The sequence below is a fragment of the Pleurodeles waltl genome, unplaced genomic scaffold, assembly GCF_031143425.1.
Source record: "Pleurodeles waltl isolate 20211129_DDA unplaced genomic scaffold, aPleWal1.hap1.20221129 scaffold_39, whole genome shotgun sequence".
NCBI lineage: Eukaryota > Metazoa > Chordata > Amphibia > Caudata > Salamandridae > Pleurodeles > Pleurodeles waltl.
The window spans coordinates 6,164,511-6,181,398 of record NW_027150097.1 but is presented as its reverse complement, the minus strand read 5'-3'; the positions used below and the strand labels follow the sequence as shown (position 1 = coordinate 6,181,398).

General features: G+C 46.0%; 6 non-coding genes across 6 annotated transcripts; all 6 read right to left on the bottom strand.

The window, feature by feature from the left end:
- Positions 1 to 915: 915 nt before the first annotated feature.
- TRNAL-CAG (transfer RNA leucine (anticodon CAG)) lies at positions 916 to 998 on the bottom strand. Its single transcript has one exon. It is a non-coding gene; the product is annotated as a tRNA-Leu (tRNA).
- A 2,344-nt stretch (positions 999 to 3,342) lies between these two features.
- TRNAL-CAG (transfer RNA leucine (anticodon CAG)) lies at positions 3,343 to 3,425 on the bottom strand. The gene has a single exon. It is a non-coding gene; the product is annotated as a tRNA-Leu (tRNA).
- Positions 3,426 to 6,908: 3,483 nt separating this feature from the next.
- On the bottom strand, positions 6,909 to 6,991 carry TRNAL-CAG (transfer RNA leucine (anticodon CAG)). The gene has a single exon. It is a non-coding gene; the product is annotated as a tRNA-Leu (tRNA).
- Positions 6,992 to 11,766: 4,775 nt separating this feature from the next.
- Positions 11,767 to 11,849, bottom strand: TRNAL-CAG (transfer RNA leucine (anticodon CAG)). Its single transcript has one exon. It is a non-coding gene; the product is annotated as a tRNA-Leu (tRNA).
- Positions 11,850 to 14,192: 2,343 nt separating this feature from the next.
- TRNAL-CAG (transfer RNA leucine (anticodon CAG)) lies at positions 14,193 to 14,275 on the bottom strand. Its single transcript has one exon. It is a non-coding gene; the product is annotated as a tRNA-Leu (tRNA).
- Positions 14,276 to 16,622: 2,347 nt separating this feature from the next.
- TRNAL-CAG (transfer RNA leucine (anticodon CAG)) lies at positions 16,623 to 16,705 on the bottom strand. Its single transcript has one exon. It is a non-coding gene; the product is annotated as a tRNA-Leu (tRNA).
- Positions 16,706 to 16,888: the final 183 nt, after the last annotated feature.

The following is a 16,888-nucleotide window of genomic DNA, read 5'->3' as shown; positions in this document are numbered from 1 at the left end:
TGGGGTGTGGACATGCAGAAGTTTGAGCCAGTGCAGATGGCCGGTGGTGACTGCTACTAATTCTCAATCATCTACTACAAGGGGTGTGGACATGCAGAATTTGGAGCCAGTTCAAGATTCAGATCAGGAGGTGCCTGGCTCCATACCAATCAACTCAGTGCCTCTGAGACAAGGACTTGAACGGTACAGTTTGAGTCCTCGACCGCCATGCTCAACGCGGCTGCAAGGATTCGGGGTGGATTGACTGAATGTGGCATTTCTTGTTGTGTACTATTCTTGTATACTGGATTAGTATAGTATCTTTTTTTTGAGCAGCTATGTTTGTTTTGTATTGGTTAAGGAGAAATGTTGTGTTCGTCATGGGCACGCCTATGATGCACACCAAGGGAGGTAGGGAGTGTTAGTCTCCCCCGAGTTTTGGAGTTGGATGGTAGGCGCGATGACGTGGAACCGGAGAGAATAAAAGGTCAGGGAAGGTGTTCCTCGTGGCCAATGACTCTATATTATTCTCTGTGTATTTATTAAAACTTATCTGCGAAACCGGCACCGTGTGTGCACGATGCAACACACCCCTCCCATGCCCTGAATACAGAAGTTAAAAACCAGCTGTGATTGGGACGCAGGGGACCCTGGTGCCACTGAACCTTCTGCACTGTGAACCTGCTGAACTATTGACAGCTGCGCTCTTGATATGTAGGGTCGAAACCTTTATCTCTGCCCCTCTATCACGATTTGTTGAAGATGCTGTGATTTCCCACTTTACCGATTTACTGCGATTTAGCCAACTTCAGGAAATTAGTGCAAGCAACGGACAATAGATCTTATCGATAATTTACAGAAACTGTTGACATTGTTTTTGATACGGGTGCTTGGTAAAAAAAAGTCCAAAAATGTATCCACCTCGCAAAAGACACTTGTCAGAAGTGGGATTCGAACCCACGCCTCCAAAGGAGACTGCGACCTGAACGCAGCGCCTTAGACCACTCGGCCATCCTGACACTCTTGACACTGCACTGATGGCTCAATTTCCAGCTTATAAACCAAAATGAGTGCCATGTACTGAGTGAATGTTGTTTAATGTCCTCTGTATTTTCAATTCCAGACCTTCCTGCTCAGGGAAACAGTGGGATTTGAAGCTGATGAAGGAGAGAGGATGGATCATCCTGACAGTGGATTCGGTGGTGACTGCTACTAATTCTCAATTATCTACTACATGGGGTGTGGACATGCTGAATTTTGAGCCAGTGCACATGGCCGGTGGTGACTGCTACTATTTCTCAATCATCTACTACAGGGGGTGTGGACATGCAGAATTTGGAGCCAGTTCAAGATTCAGATCAGGAGGTGCCTGGCTCCATACCAATCAACTCAGTGCCTCTGAGACAAGGACTTGAACGGTACAGTTTGAGTCCTCGACCGCCATGCTCAACGCGGCTGCAAGGATTCGGGGTGGATTGACTGAATGTGGCCTTTCTTGTTGTGTACTATTCTTGTATACTGGTTTAGTATAGTATCTTTTTTTTGAGCAGCTATGTTTGTTTTGTATTGGTTAAGGAGAAATGTTGTGTTCGTCATGGGCACGCCTATGATGCACACCAAGGGAGGTAGGGAGTGTTAGTCTCCCCCGAGTTTTGGAGTTGGATGGTAGGCGCGGTGATGTGGAACCGGAGAGAATAAAAGGTCAGGGAAGGTGTTCCTCGTGGCCAATGACTCTATATTATTCTCTGTGTATTTATTAAAACTTATTTGCAAAACAGGCACTGTGTGTGCACGATGCAACACACCCCTTTCATGCCCTGAATACAGAAGTTAAAAACCAGCTGTGATTGGGACGCAGGGGACCCTGGTGCCACTGAACCTTCTGCACTGTGAACCTGCTGAACTATTGACAGCTGCGCTTTTGATATGTAGGGTCGAAACCTTTATCTCGGCCCCTCTATCACGATTTGTTGAAGATGCTGTGATTTCCTGCTTTACCGATTTACTGCGATTTAGCCAACTTCAGGCAATTAGTACAAGCAACGGAAAATAGATCTTATCGATAATTTACAGAAACTGTTGACATTGTTTTTGATACGGTGCTTGGGAAAAAAAAGTCCAAAAATGTATCCACCTCGCAAAATACACTTGTCAGAAGTGGGATTTGAACCCACACCTCCAAGGGAGGCTGTGACCTGAACGCAGTGCCTTAGACCACTCAGCCATCCTGACACTCTTCACACCTCCCTCATGGCTCAATTTTGAGCGTATAAACCAAAATGAGTGCCATGTACTGAGTGAATGTTGTTTAATGTCCTCTGTATTTTCAATTCCAGACCTTCCTGCTCAGGGAAACAGTGGGATCTGAAGCTGATGAAAGAGAGAGGATGGATCATCCTGACAGTGAATCCGGTGGTGACTGCTACTAATTCTCAATCATCGACTACATGGGGTGTGGACATGCAGAAGTTTGAGGCAGTGCACATGGCCGGTGGTGACTGCTACTAATTCTCAATCATCTACTACAAGGGGTGTGGACATGCAGAATTTGGAGCCAGTTCAAGATTCAGATCAGGAGGTGCCTGGCTCCATACCAATCAACTCAGTGCCTCTGGGACAAGGACTTGAACGGTACAGTTTGAGTCCTCGACCGCCATGCTCAACGCGGCTGCAAGGATTCGGGGTGGATTGACTGAATGTGGCATTTCTTGTTGTGTACTATTCTTGTATACTGGATTAGTATAGTATCTTTTTTTTGAGCAGCTATGTTTGTTTTGTATTGGTTAAGGAGAAATGTTGTGTTCGTCATGGGCAAGCCTATGATGCACACCAAGGGAGGTAGGGAGTGTTAGTCTCCCCCGAGTTTTGGAGTTGGATGGTAGGCGCGGTGACGTGGAACCGGAGAGAATAAAAGGTCAGGGAAGGTGTTCCTCGTGGCCAATGACTCTATATTATTCTCTGTGTATTTATTAAAACTTATCTGCGAAACAGGCACCGTGTGTGCACGATGCAACACACCCCTCCCATGCCCTGAATACAGAAGTTAAAAACCAGCTGTGATTGGGACGCAGGGGACCCTGGTGCCACTGAACCTTCTGCACTGTGAACCTGCTGAACTATTGACAGCTGCGCTCTTGATATGTAGGGTCGAAACCTTTATCTCTGCCCCTCTATCACGATTTGTTGAAGATGCTGTGATTTCCCGCTTTACCGATTTACTGCGATTTAGCCAACTTCAGGAAATTAGTGCAAGCAACGGACAATAGATCTTATCGATAATTTACAGAAACTGTTGACATTGTTTTTGATACGGGTGCTTGGAAAAAAAAAGTCCAAAAATGTATCCACCTCGCAAAAGACACTTGTCAGAAGTGGGATTCGAACCCACGCCTCCAAAGGAGACTGTGACCTGAACACAGCGCCTTAGACCACTCGGCCATCCTGACACTCTTGACACTGCACTGATGGCTCAATTTCCAGCTTATAAACCAAAATGAGTGCCATGTACTGAGTGAATGTTATTTAATGTCCTCTGTATTTTCAATTCCAGACCTTCCTGCTCAGGGAAACAGTGGGATCTGAAGCTGATGAAGGAGAGAGGATGGATCATCCTGACAGTGGATCCGGTGGTGACTGCTACTAATTCTCAATCATCTACTACAGGGGGTGTGGACATGCAGAATTTGGAGCCAGTTCAAGATTCAGATCAGGAGGTGCCTGGCTCCACACCAATCAACTCAGTGCCTCTGCGACAAGGACTTGAACGGTACAGTTTGAGTCCTCAACCGCCATGCTCAACGTGGCTGCAAGGATTCGGGGTGGATTGACTGAATGTGGCATTTCTTGTTGTGTACTATTCTTGTATACTGGTTTAGTATAGTATCTTTTTTTTGAGCAGCTATGTTTGTTTTGTATTGGTTAAGGAGAAATGTTGTGTTCGTCATGGGCACGCCTATGATGCACACCAAGGGAGGTAGGGAGTGTTATTCTCCCCCGAGTTTTGGAGTTGGATGGTAGGCGCGGTGACGTGGAACCGGAGAGAATAAAAGGTCAGGGAAGGTGTTCCTTGTGGCCAATGACTCTATATTATTCTCTGTGTATTTATTAAAACTTATCTGTGAAACAGGCACTGTGTGTGCACGATGCAACACACCCCTCCCATGCCCTCAATACAGAAGTTAAAAACCAGCTGTGATTGGGATGTAGGGGACCCTGGTGCCACTGAACCTTCTGCACTGTGAACCTGCTGAACTATTGACAGCTGTGCTTTTGATATGTAGGGTCGAAACCTTTATCTCGGCCCCTCTATCACGATTTGTTGAAGATGCTGTGATTTCCTGCTTTACCGATTTACTGCGATTTAGCCAACTTCAGGCAATTAGTGCAAGCAACGGACAATAGATCTTATCGATAATTTACAGAAACCGTTGACATTGTTTTTGATAATGGTGCTTGGAAAAAAAAAGTCCAAAAATGTATCCACCTCGCAAAAGACACTTGTCAGAAGAGGGGTTTGCACCCACGTCTCCAAGGGAGACTGTGACCTAAATGCAGCACCTTAGACCACCCGGCCATCCTGACACTCTTGACACCAGACTGATGGATCAATTTCCAGCTTATAAACCAAAATGAGTGCCATGTACTGAGTGAATGTTATTTAATGTCCTCTGTATTTTCAATTCCAGACCTTCCTGCTCAGGGAAACAGTGGGATCTGAAGCTGATGAAGGAGAGAGGATGGATCATCCTGACAGTGGAACCTGTGGTGACTGCTACTAATTCTCAATCATCTACTACATGGGGTGTGGATTTGCAGAATTTTGAGCCAGTGCATATGGCCGGTGGTGACTGCTACTAATTCTCAATCATCTACTACAGGGGGTGTGGACATGCAGAATTTGGAGCCAGTTCAAGATTCAGATCAGGAGGTGCCTGGCTCCATACCAATCAACTCAGTGCCTCTGAGACAAGGACTTGAACGGTACAGTTTGAGTCCTCGACCGCCATGCTCAACGCGGCTGCAAGGATTCGGGGTGGATTGACTGAATGTGGTATTTATTGTTGTGTACTATTCTTGTATACTGGATTAGTATAGAATCTTTTTTTTGAGCAGCTATGTTTGTTTTGTATTGGTTAAGGAGAAATGTTGTGTTCGTCATGGGCACGCCCATGATGCACACCAAGGGAGGTAGGGAGTGTTACGTCTCCCCCGAGTTTTGGAGTTGGATGGTAGGTGCGGTGATGTGGAATCGGAGAGAATAAAAGGAAGGGGAAGGTGTTCCTCGTGGCTAAAGACTCCATATTATTCTTTGTGTATTTATTAAAACTTCTCTGCAAAACAGGCACTGTGTGTGCACGACGCAACACCCCCACCCCTCCCATCCCCTGAATACAGAAGTTAAAAACCAGCTGTGATTGGGACGCAGGGGACCCTGGTGCCACTGAACCTTTTGCACTGTGAACCTGCTGAACTATTGACAGCTGCGCTTTTGATATGTAGGGTCGAAACATTTATCTCGGCCCCTCTATCACGATTTGTTGAAGATGCTGTGATTTCCTGCTTTACCGATTTACTGCGATTTAGCCAACTTCAGGCAATTAGTGCAAGCAATGGAAAATAGATCTTATCGATAATTTACAGAAACTGTTGACATTGTTTTTGATACGGTGCTTGGGAAAAAAAAGTCCAAAAATGTATCCACCTCGCAAAATACACTTGTCAGAAGAGGGATTTGAACCCACACCTCCAAGGGAGGCTGCGACCTGAACGCAGCGCCTTAGACCACTCGGCCATCCTGACACTCTTCACACCTCCCTCATGGCTCAATTTCGAGCGTATAAACCAAAATGAGTGCCATGTACTGAGTGAATGTTGTTTAATGTCCTCTGTATTTTCAATTCCAGACCTTCCTGCTCAGGGAAACAGTGGGATCTGAAGCTGATGAAGGAGAGAGGATGGATCATCCTGACAGTGAATCCGGTGGTGACTGCTACTAATTCTCAATCATCGACTACATGGGGTGTGGACATGCAGAAGTTTGAGCCAGTGCACATGGCCGGTGGTGACTGCTACTAATTCTCAATCATCTACTACAAGGGGTGTGGACATGCAGAATTTGGAGCCAGTTCAAGATTCAGATCAGGAGGTGCCTGGCTCCATACCAATCAACTCAGTGCCTCTGAGACAAGGACTTGAACGGTACAGTTTGAGTCCTCGACCGCCATGCTCAACGCGGCTGCAAGGATTCGGGGTGGATTGACTGAATGTGGCATTTCTTGTTGTGTACTATTCTTGTATACTGGATTAGTATAGTATATTTTTTTTGAGCAGCTATGTTTGTTTTGTATTGGTTAAGGAGAAATGTTGTGTTCGTCATGGGCACGCCTATGATGCACACCAAGGGAGGTAGGGAGTGTTAGTCTCCCCCGAGTTTTGGAGTTGGATGGTAGGCGCGATGACGTGGAACCGGAGAGAATAAAAGGTCAGGGAAGGTGTTCCTCGTGGCCAATGACTCTATATTATTCTCTGTGTATTTATTAAAACTTATCTGCGAAACTGGCACCGTGTGTGCACGATGCAACACACCCCTCCCATGCCCTGAATACAGAAGTTAAAAACCAGATGTGATTGGGACGCAGGGGACCCTGGTGCCACTGAACCTTTTGCACTGTGAACCTGCTGAACTATTGACAGCTGCGCTCTTGATATGTAGGGTCGAAACCTTTATCTCTGCCCCTCTATCACGATTTGTTGAAGATGCTGTGATTTCCCGCTTTACCGATTTACTGCGATTTAGCCAACTTCAGGAAATTAGTGCAAGCAACGGACAATAGATCTTATCGATAATTTACAGAAACTGTTGACATTGTTTTTGATACGGTGCTTGGGAAAAAAAAGTCCAAAAATGTATCCACCTCGCAAAATACACTTGTCAGAAGTGGGATTTGAACCCACACCTCCAAGGGAGGCTGCGACCTGAACGCAGCGCCTTAGACCACTTGGCCATCCTGACACTCTTCACACCTCCCTCATGGTTCAATTTCGAGCGTATAAACCAAAATGAGTGCCATGTACTGAGTGAATGTTGTTTAATGTCCTCTGTATTTTCAATACCAGACATTCCTGCTCAGGGAAACAGTGGGATCTGAAGCTGATGAAGGAGAGAGGATGGATCATCCTGACAGTGGATTCGGTGGTGACTGCTACTAATTCTCAATCATCTACTACATGGGGTGTGGACATACTGAATTTTGAGCCAGTGCACATGGCCGGTGGTGACTGCTACTAATTCTCAATCATCTACTACAGGGGGTGTGGACATGCAGAATTTGGAGCCAGTTCAAGATTCAGATCAGGAGGTGCCTGGCTCCATACCAATCAACTCAGTGCCTCTGAGACAAGGACTTGAAGGGTACAGTTTGAGTCCTTGACCGCCATGCTCAACGCGGCTGCAAGGATTCGGGGTGGATTGACTGAATGTGGCATTTCTTGTTGTGTACTATTCTTGTATACTGGTTTAGTATAGTATCTTTTTTTTGAGCAGCTATGTTTGTTTTGTATTGGTTAAGGAGAAATGTTGTGTTCGTCATGGGCACGCCTATGATGCACACCAAGGGAGGTAGGGAGTGTTAGTCTCCCCCGAGTTTTGGAGTTGGATGGTAGGCGCGGTGATGTGGAACCGGAGAGAAAAAAAGGTCAGGGAAGGTGTTCCTCGTGGCCAATGACTCTATATTATTCTCTGTGTATTTATTAAAACTTATTTGCAAAACAGGCACTGTGTGTGCACGATGCAACACACCCCTCCAATGCCCTGAATACAGAAGTTAAAAACCAGCTGTGATTGGGACGCAGGGGACCCTGGTGCCACTGAACCTTCTGCACTGTGAACCTGCTGAACTATTGACAGCTGCGCTTTTGATATGTAGGGTCGAAACCTTTATCTCGGCCCCTCTATCACGATTTGTTGAAGATGCTGTGATTTCCTGCTTTACCGATTTACTGCGATTTAGCCAACTTCAGGCAATTAGTGCAAGCAATGGAAAATAGATCTTATCGATAATTTACAGAAACTGTTGACATTGTTTTTGATACGGTGCTTGGGAAAAAAAAAGTCCAAAAATGTATCCACCTCGCAAAATACACTTGTCAGAAGTGGGATTTGAACCCACACCTCCAAGGGAGGCTGTGACCTGAACGCAGTGCCTTAGACCACTCAGCCATCCTGACACTCTTCACACCTCCCTCATGGCTCAATTTTGAGCGTATAAACCAAAATGAGTGCCATGTACTGAGTGAATGTTGTTTAATGTCCTCTGTATTTTCAATTCCAGACCTTCCTGCTCAGGGAAACAGTGGGATCTGAAGCTGATGAAGGAGAGAGGATGGATCATCCTGACAGTGGATCCGGTGGTGACTGCTACTAATTCTCAATCATCTACTACATGGGGTGTGGACATGCTGAATTTTGAGCCAGTGCACATGGCTGGTGGTGACTGCTACTAATTCTCAATCATCTACTACAGGGGGTGTGGACATGCAGAATTTGGAGCCAGTTCAAGATTCAGATCAGGAGGTGCCTGGCTCCATACCAATCAACTCAGTGCCTCTGAGACAAGGACTTGAACGGTACAGTTTGAGTCCTCAACCGCCATGCTCAACGCAGCTGCAAGGATTCGGGGTGGATTGACTGAATGTGGCATTTCTTGTTGTGTACTATTCTTGCATACTGGATTAGTATAGTATCTTTCTTTTGAGCAGCTATATTTGTTTTGTATTGGTTAAGGAGAAATGTTGTGTTCGTCATGGGCACGCCTATGATGCACACCAAGGGAGGTAGGGAGTGTTATTCTCCCCCGAGTTTTGGAGTTGGATGGTAGGCGCGGTGACGTGGAACCGGAGAGAATAAAAGGTCAGGGAAGGTGTTCCTTGTGGCCAATGACTCTATATTATTCTCTGTGTATTTATTAAAACTTATCTGTGAAACAGGCACTGTGTGTGCACGATGCAACACACCCCTCCCATGCCCTGAATACAGAAGTTAAAAACCAGCTGTGATTGGGATGCAGGGGACCCTGGTGCCACTGAACCTTCTGCACTGTGAACCTGCTGAACTATTGACAGCTGTGCTTTTGATATGTAGGGTCGAAACCTTTATCTCGGCCCCTCTATCACGATTTGTTGAAGATGCTGTGATTTCCTGCTTTACCGATTTACTGCGATTTAGCCAACTTCAGGCAATTAGTGCAAGCAACGGACAATAGATCTTATCGATAATTTACAGAAACCGTTGACATTGTTTTTGATAAGGGTGCTTGGAAAAAAAAAGTCCAAAAATGTATCCACCTCGCAAAAGACACTTGTCAGAAGAGGGGTTTGAACCCACGTCTCCAAGGGAGACTGTGACCTGAATACAGCACCTTAGACCACCCGGCCATCCTGACGCTCTTGACACCAGGCTGATGGCTCAATTTCCAGCTTTTAAACCAAAATGAGTGCCATGTACTGAGTGAATGTTATTTAATGTCCTCTGTATTTTCAATTCCAGACCTTCCTGCTCAGGGAAACAGTGGGATCTGAAGCTGATGAAGGAGAGAGGATGGATCATCCTGACAGTGGAACCTGTGGTGACTGCTACTAATTCTTAATCATCTACTACATGGGGTGTGGACTTGCAGAATTTTGAGCCAGTGCATATGGCCGGTGGTCACTGCTACTAATTCTCAATCATCTACTACAGGGGGTGTGGACATGCAGAATTTGGAGCCAGTTCAAGATTCAGATCAGGAGGTGCCTGGCTCCATACCAATCAACTCAGTGCCTCTGAGACAAGGACTTGAATGGTACAGTTTGAGTCCTCGACCGCCATGCTCAACGCGGCTGCAAGGATTCGGGGTGGATTGACTGAATGTGGTATTTATTGTTGTGTACTATTCTTGTATACTGGATTAGTATAGTATCTTTTTTTGAGCAGCTATGTTTGTTTTGTATTGGTTAAGGAGAAATGTTGTGTTCGTCATGGGCACGCCCATGATGCACACCAAGGGAGGTAGGGAGTGTTAGTCTCCCCCGAGTTTTGGAGTTGGATGTTAGGTGCGGTGATGTGGAATCGGAGAGAATAAAAGGTAGGGGAAGGTGTTCCTCGTGGCTAAAGACTCCATATTATTCTTTGTGTATTTATTAAAACTTCTCTGCAAAACAGGCACTGTGTGTGCACGACGCAACACCCCCACCCCTCCCATCCCCTGAATACAGAAGTTAAAAACCAGCTGTGATTGGGACGCAGGGGACCCTGGTGCCACTGAACCTTTTGCACTGTGAACCTGCTGAACTATTGACAGCTGCGCTTTTGATATGTAGGGTCGAAACCTTTATCTCGGCCCCTCTATCACGATTTGTTGAAGATGCTGTGATTTCCTGCTTTACCGATTTACTGCGATTTAGCCAACTTCAGGCAATTAGTGCAAGCAACGGAAAATAGATCTTATCGATAATTTACAGAAACTGTTGACATTGTTTTTGATACGGTGCTTGGGAAAAAAAAGTCAAAAAATGTATCCACCTCGCAAAATACACTTGTCAGAAGTGGGATTTGAACCCACACCTCCATGGAAGGCTGCGACCTGAACGCAGCACCTTAGACCACTCGGCCATCCTGACACTCTTCACACCTCCCTCATGGCTCAATTTCGAGCGTATAAACCAAAAAGAGTGCCATGTACTGAGTGAATGTTGTTTAATGTCCTCTGTATTTTCAATTCCAGACCTTCCTGCTCAGGGAAACAGTGGGATCTGAAGCTGATGAAGGAGAGAGGATGGATCATCCTGACAGTGAATCCGGTGGTGACTGCTACTAATTCTCAATCATCGACTACATGGGGTGTGGACATGCAGAAGTTTGAGCCAGTGCACATGGCCGGTGGTGACTGCTACTAATTCTCAATCATCTACTACAAGGGGTGTGGACATGCAGAATTTGGAGCCAGTTCAAGATTCAGATCAGGAGGTGCCTGGCTCCATACCAATCAACTCAGTGCCTCTGAGACAAGGACTTGAACGGTACAGTTTGAGTCCTCGACCGCCATGCTCAACGCGGCTGCAAGGATTCGGGGTGGATTGACTGAATGTGGCATTTCTTGTTGTGTACTATTCTTGTATACTGGATTAGTATAGTACCTTTTTTTTGAGCAGCTATGTTTGTTTTGTATTGGTTAAGGAGAAATGTTGTGTTCGTCATGGGCACGCCTATGATGCACACCAAGGGAGGTAGGGAGTGTTAGTCTCCCCCGAGTCTTGGAGTTGGATGGTAGGCGCGGTGACGTGGAACCGGAGAGAATAAAAGGTCAGGGAAGGTGTTCCTCGTGGCCAATGACTCTATATTATTCTCTGTGTATTTATTAAAACTTATCTGCGAAACAGGCACCGTGTGTGCACGATGCAACACACCCCTCCCATGCCCTGAATACAGAAGTTAAAAACCAGCTGTGATTGGGACGCAGGGGACCCTGGTGCCACTGAACCTTCTGCACTGTGAACCTGCTGAACTATTGACAGCTGCGCTCTTGATATGTAGGGTCGAAACCTTTATCTCTGCCCCTCTATCACGATTTGTTGAAGATGCTGTGATTTCCCGCTTTACCGATTTACTGCGATTTAGCCAACTTCAGGAAATTAGTGCAAGCAACGGACAATAGATCTTATCGATAATTTACAGAAACTGTTGACATTGTTTTTGATACGGGTGCTTGGAAAAAAAAAGTCCAAAAATGTATCCACCTCGCAAAAGACACTTGTCAGAAGTGGGATTCGAACCCACGCCTCCAAAGGAGACTGCGATCTGAACACAGCGCCTTAGACCACTCGGCCATCCTGACACTCTTGACACTGCACTGATGGCTCAATTTCCAGCTTATAAACCAAAATGAGTGCCATGTACTGAGTGAATGTTGGTTAATGTCCTCTGTATTTTCAATTCCAGACCTTCCTGCTCAGGGAAACAGTGGGATCTGAAGCTGATGAAGGAGAGAGGATGGATCATCCTGACAGTGGATCCGGTGGTGACTGCTACTAATTCTCAATCATCTACTACATGGGGTGTGGACATGCTGAATTTTGAGCCAGTGCACATGGCCGGTGGTGACTGCTACTAATTCTCAATCATCTACTACAGGGGGTGTGGACATGCAGAATTTGGAGCCAGTTCAAGATTCAGATCAGGAGGTGCCTGGCTCCATACCAATCAACTCAGTGCCTCTGAGACAAGGACTTGAACGGTACAGTTTGAGTCCTCGACCGCCATGCTCAACGCGGCTGCAAGGATTCGGGGTGGATTGACTGAATGTGGCATTTCTTGTTGTGTACTATTCTTGTATACTGGTTTAGTATAGTATCTTTTTTTTGAGCAGCTATGTTTGTTTTGTATTGGTTAAGGAGAAATGTTGTGTTCGTCATGGGCACGCCTATGATGCACACCAAGGGAGGTAGGGAGTGTTAGTCTCCCCCGAGTTTTGGAGTTGGATGGTAGGCGCGGTGACGTGGAACCGGAGAGAATAAAAGGTCAGGGAAGGTGTTCCTCGTGGCCAATGACTCTATATTATTCTCTGTGTATTTATTAAAACTTATTTGAAAAACAGGCACTGTGTGTGCACGATGCAACACACCCCTCCCATGCCCTGAATACAGAAGTTAAAAACCAGCTGTGATTGGGACGCAGGGGACCCTGGTGCCACTGAACCTTCTGCACTGTGAACCTGCTGAACTATTGACAGCTGCGCTTTTGATATGTAGGGTCGAAACCTTTACCTCGGCCCCTCTATCACGATTTGTTGAAGATGCTGTGATTTCCTGCTTTACCGATTTACTGCGATTTAGCCAACTTCAGGCAATTAGTGCAAGCAACGGAAAATAGATCTTATCGATAATTTACAGAAACTGTTGACATTGTTTTTGATACGGTGCTTGGGGAAAAAAAGGCCAAAAATGTATCCACCTCGCAAAAGACACTTGTCAGAAGTGGGATTTGAACTCACACCTCCAAGGGAGGCTGTGACTTGAACGCAGCACCTTAGACCACTCGGCCATCTGACACTCTTCACATCTCCCTCATGGCTCAATTTCGAGCGTATAAACCAAAATGAGTGCCATGTACTGAGTGAATGTTGTTTAATGTCCTCTGTATTTTCAATTCCAGACCTTCCTGCTCAGGGAAACAGTGGGATCTGAAGCTGATGAAGGAGAGAGGATGGATCATCCTGACAGTGAATCCGGTGGTGACTGCTACTAATTCTCAATCATCGACTACATGGGGTGTGGACATGCAGAAGTTTGAGCCAGTGCACATGGCCGGTGGTGACTGCTACTAATTCTCAATCATCTACTACAAGGGGTGTGGACATGCAGAATTTGGAGCCAGTTCAAGATTCAGATCAGGAGGTGCCTGGCTCCATACCAATCAACTCAGTGCCTCTGAGACAAGGACTTGAACGGTACAGTTTGAGTCCTCGACCGCCATGCTCAACGCGGCTGCAAGGATTCGGGGTGGATTGACTGAATGTGGCATTTCTTGTTGTGTACTATTCTTGTATACTGGATTAGTATAGTATCTTTTTTTTGAGCAGCTATGTTTGTTTTGTATTGGTTAAGGAGAAATGTTGTGTTCGTCATGGGCACGCCTATGATGCACACCAAGGGAGGTAGGGAGTGTTAGTCTCCCCCGAGTTTTGGAGTTGGATGGTAGGCGCGGTGACGTGGAACCGGAGAGAATAAAAGGTCAGGGAAGGTGTTCCTCGTGGCCAATGACTCTATATTATTCTCTTTGTATTTATTAAAACTTATCTGCGAAACAGGCACCGTGTGTGCACGATGCAACACACCCCTCCCATGCCCTGAATACAGAAGTTAAAAACCAGCTGTGATTGGGACGCAGGGGACCCTGGTGCCACTGAACCTTCTGCACTGTGAACCTGCTGAACTATTGACAGCTGCGCTCTTGATATGTAGGGTCGAAACCTTTATCTCTGCCCCTCTATCACGATTTGTTGAAGATGCTGTGATTTCCCGCTTTACCGATTTACTGCGATTTAGCCAACTTCAGGAAATTAGTGCAAGCAACGGACAATAGATCTTATCGATAATTTACAGAAACTGTTGATATTGTTTTTGATACGGGTGCTTGGAAAAAAAAAGTCCAAAAATGTATCCACCTCGCAAAAGACACTTGTCAGAAGTGGGATTCGAACCCACGCCTCCAAAGGAGACTGCGACCTGAACGCAGCGCCTTAGACCACTCAGCCATCCTGACACTCTTGACACTGCACTGATGGCTCAATTTCCAGCTTATAAACCAAAATGAGTGCCATGTACTGAGTGAATGTTGTTTAATGTCCTCTGTATTTTCAATTCCAGACCTTCCTGCTCAGGGAAACAGTGGGATCTGAAGCTGATGAAGGAGAGAGGATGGATCATCCTGACAGTGGAACCTGTGGTGACTGCTACTAATTCTTAATCATCTACTACATGGGGTGTGGACTTGCAGAATTTTGAGCCAGTGCATATGGCCGGTGGTCACTGCTACTAATTCTCAATCATCTACTACAGGGGGTGTGGACATGCAGAATTTGGAGCCAGTTCAAGATTCAGATCAGGAGGTGCCTGGCTCCATACCAATCAACTCAGTGCCTCTGAGACAAGGACTTGAATGGTACAGTTTGAGTCCTCGACCGCCATGCTCAACGCGGCTGCAAGGATTCGGGGTGGATTGACTGAATGTGGTATTTATTGTTGTGTACTATTCTTGTATACTGGATTAGTATAGTATCTTTTTTTGAGCAGCTATGTTTGTTTTGTATTGGTTAAGGAGAAATGTTGTGTTCGTCATGGGCACGCCCATGATGCACACCAAGGGAGGTAGGGAGTGTTAGTCTCCCCCGAGTTTTGGAGTTGGATGTTAGGTGCGGTGATGTGGAATCGGAGAGAATAAAAGGTAGGGGAAGGTGTTCCTCGTGGCTAAAGACTCCATATTATTCTTTGTGTATTTATTAAAACTTCTCTGCAAAACAGGCACTGTGTGTGCACGACGCAACACCCCCACCCCTCCCATCCCCTGAATACAGAAGTTAAAAACCAGCTGTGATTGGGACGCAGGGGACCCTGGTGCCACTGAACCTTTTGCACTGTGAACCTGCTGAACTATTGACAGCTGCGCTTTTGATATGTAGGGTCGAAACCTTTATCTCGGCCCCTCTATCACGATTTGTTGAAGATGCTGTGATTTCCTGCTTTACCGATTTACTGCGATTTAGCCAACTTCAGGCAATTAGTGCAAGCAACGGAAAATAGATCTTATCGATAATTTACAGAAACTGTTGACATTGTTTTTGATACGGTGCTTGGGAAAAAAAAGTCCAAAAATGTATCCACCTCGAAAAATACACTCGTCAGAAGTGGGATTTGAACCCACACCTCCATGGAAGGCTGCGACCTGAAAGCAGTGCCTTAGACCACTCGGCCATCCTGACACTCTTCACACCTCCCTCATGGCTCAATTTCGAGCGTATAAACCAAAAAGAGTGCCATGTACTGAGTGAATGTTGTTTAATGTCCTCTGTATTTTCAATTCCAGACCTTCCTGCTCAGGGAAACAGTGGGATCTGAAGCTGATGAAGGAGAGAGGATGGATCATCCTGACAGTGAATCCGGTGGTGACTGCTACTAATTCTCAATCATCGACTACATGGGGTGTGGACATGCAGAAGTTTGAGCCAGTGCACATGGCCGGTGGTGACTGCTACTAATTCTCAATCATCTACTACAAGGGGTGTGGACATGCAGAATTTGGAGCCAGTTCAAGATTCAGATCAGGAGGTGCCTGGCTCCATACCAATCAACTCAGTGCCTCTGAGACAAGGACTTGAACGGTACAGTTTGAGTCCTCGACCGCCATGCTCAACGCGGCTGCAAGGATTCGGGGTGGATTGACTGAATGTGGCATTTCTTGTTGTGTACTATTCTTGTATACTGGATTAGTATAGTATCTTTTTTTTGAGCAGCTATGTTTGTTTTGTATTGGTTAAGGAGAAATATTGTGTTCGTCATGGGCACGCCTATGATGCACACCAAGGGAGGTAGGGAGTGTTAGTCTCCCCCGAGTTTTGGAGTTGGATGGTAGGCGCGGTGACGTGGAACCGGAGAGAATAAAAGGTCAGGGAAGGTGTTCCTCGTGGCCAATGACTCTATATTATTCTCTTTGTATTTATTAAAACTTATCTGCGAAACAGGCACCGTGTGTGCACGATGCAACACACCCCTCCCATGCCCTGAATACAGAAGTTAAAAACCAGCTGTGATTGGGACGCAGGGGACCCTGGTGCCACTGAACCTTCTGCACTGTGAACCTGCTGAACTATTGACAGCTGCGCTCTTGATATGTAGGGTCGAAACCTTTATCTCTGCCCCTCTATCACGATTTGTTGAAGATGCTGTGATTTCCCGCTTTACCGATTTACTGCGATTTAGCCAACTTCAGGAAATTAGTGCAAGCAACGGACAATAGATCTTATCGATAATTTACAGAAACTGTTGATATTGTTTTTGATACGGGTGCTTGGAAAAAAAAAGTCCAAAAATGTATCCACCTCGCAAAAGACACTTGTCAGAAGTGGGATTCGAACCCACGCCTCCAAAGGAGACTGCGACCTGAACGCAGCGCCTTAGACCACTCAGCCATCCTGACACTCTTGACACTGCACTGATGGCTCAATTTCCAGCTTATAAACCAAAATGAGTGCCATGTACTGAGTGAATGTTGTTTAATGTCCTCTGTATTTTCAATTCCAGACCTTCCTGCTCAGGGAAACAGTGGGATCTGAAGCTGATGAAGGAGAGAGGATGGATCATCCTGACAGTGGATCCGGTG